The following is a 2,596-nucleotide window of genomic DNA, read 5'->3' on the forward strand; positions in this document are numbered from 1 at the left end:
TGTGGCGAGCTACGGGACAGAAACCGTTGGAATGTTTACTGTCACGTGTCGCTACAAATCTTTCTTTTAAGGAGAGCTATAGGATTACTCAATGCCTTTGTTAGATGGAGAGTTCGTCCTGTTGACCGTGGCTACGTTCGGCGACTAATTGTCGCCTTGAGCCCAAGCTCATTGTCACAAGTCTTAAACAAATACAATTGGGTAGAATGACGGCAAACCGTTTAATTACAACTGTAGGTTTTAATTGCAATGTTTTTATGGATTTTCCCGAGGTTTCAGAGGGAAGGCACCGGTGTCCTCTTATCTCCGACATATATATTATGCCTTATTTATTCTTATCGTGGATTCGATAATAAAATATCGGGTTCATCGGTCGTATACAGAGCTCGATCTTTCTGGATGATAGCCTTTACCTTTACGATTCCTTCTTGTTTTTGTCATTTCTTTTATATGTGTTGTCGATCGCACTTCGGAAATATTGTACTATGTGATATACTGATTAAACTACTCCAAATATAACTACTTGATGGCGAATAACTATTGACGATACTTTCTTTATGACCATAGGCCGCTACATTAAATTTTCCTTTGCTGCGAGTTGCGTCGTGTTGATCTTGTCAAGTAGATCCCTTAAAAATCTACATAGGTCGGTTCCATATTTTCTTCGATTACTACTTTTCCGGACGGTTCTCTGGCCTGGCCAGACGTTCGAAAATTAACTCATTACGAGAGAACTACGTTCCTTCCTTCTTCCACAAAAGTGGTGTAGGAGATCGTGGCTGACATCTCCTACTCATTCTAATTTAGGCTTTCTCTGCATATAATTTGAGGTATCCGACTAGTACGTGGTGCGGTCATTCAATCGATCCATTGCCCTGAGGGTGGTATGCTATTTTAGTTTACTATTTTATGCAAAATCTGTTTGCTACCTTCTTCATTAACGGCGATGTAAAATTTGTTCCTTGATTTGTTAAAATCGGGCTCGGGGAGTCGAAACAACAAATAAATCGTTTTTAATGTGTCTGCCACTTGGCTGCAGAGATTCCTTTTGTAGTGAGGTGGTAGGATGTGTTCGGTGTAGGGTGCCAAAGAAATACTCCGTGGATTGATTTAACAATGAGTTTATTAATTATACGAGGGAGACCTGACAGTTACACTAGTGCGCGTTACCTGGGCCGTACTCGTATTGTTCTTCGGCTGCTTTCCTACAGGCAGAACCGTCGGATGTGCAGGGAGTTTTTAACTCTACTGTACACCCGCTTGCGTGAGTCTATGGGGTATGGCAAACCCACGTTCCCGAAGCCATCGGCGTTGACCGATACCCGTTGTTTGGGGCCCCCGCTTGCGTGAGCCCCATGTCAAAGTGTCGAATTCGGTAAGCGGGATCTCCGACCGATAGTAACGTAGTCGTGCATCGACACCGATAGTCCCACCAATGACTTAAGTTGGAACCACGGGGGTCGAGTGAAGCCCGGAGGGAGTTGCGACTCATTCGGTCGGCCAATTTAGGTTGGACTTGTAACATCAATCCCCATCAGAGACCAGGTCAAACACCGCGGGCAAGGTGGTAGCTAGATGTCTACATATTCTTGTCGTGTATCCTTAAGGACCCATGGGTCTTGGCATTTTTCATAGTTAAGGTCCTTCAGACCAAACAAGTGTAGAGGATGAGTTAAGGATGGATAATATAACATACCAAGAGCAAGAGATTGCTGTTGCAACCCGCCAAATATATTTGGAATAAATGTAAATAAATAAATAAAAGTACAAATGCTGGCGAAAGACGCTCGTTCACTGTATTTGCAACGATAGTGTATGATCGCTCGCGGAAAACTCGAATCGTAGATATTGATCTCTAATTCGTGTTATTCGGTATATACTGAGTCGCTCGCGATCACGTCCGATTATTTATACTGGTCGGAGGGGAGTCGGAAAATTTGAATTTGTCTTAGATCGATAATTACCCATAACGGTGATTTTGTTTTGTCCGGAGTTTATTTATCGTTATGTTTCGAGGCTGTGTCCCTGTTCCGAGACACAACAACAACATGAGTCGCTCTCGATCCGCCTCGTCCTATGATTCATGCCGCTACACAACTATCTTTTACTTTACATTTACTTTACTTTACATTTATTGTTTACTACGGGTTGACACGGGAGAGTTAGTTTTTCTCACGTTCGGTATCTTCCGTTAGCAACTTTTTCTCCAGGGCGGCTAAGACCCTTCCTGGTCCACTAACCTTATTATCCAATCGAAAGCGGTGTCTATTGCCCTCACTTTCCTAACCAAAATTGACATTAACAAATCTGGTGGTCTCGTGTCCTTAGACAAACCCACCCCTAGCTTTACTCTCCCAAAACATCGTCACTAAACTTTTTTTTCCTTTAACGTGGAGAAAATCTGCGCGGACACCAGGCCGCTACTGGCGTGGTGGTGCCGGACTCCAACCGACTAAAACCCCACGGTGGCTATCCTGACGTTTGGCAGGAGTGTCCCGGAGCCTCTTTCCTGTTGATGGTGAGGCCCAAATATCTCATTTGAAGCTCCACCCGGACATCCTCTCCATCAATGTCCATGCAAAGGCCGGGCGGAGGC

This window comes from Bombus impatiens, unplaced genomic scaffold, assembly GCF_000188095.3.
Source record: "Bombus impatiens unplaced genomic scaffold, BIMP_2.2 scf_0641, whole genome shotgun sequence".
NCBI classification, from domain to species: Eukaryota; Metazoa; Arthropoda; class Insecta; order Hymenoptera; family Apidae; genus Bombus; species Bombus impatiens.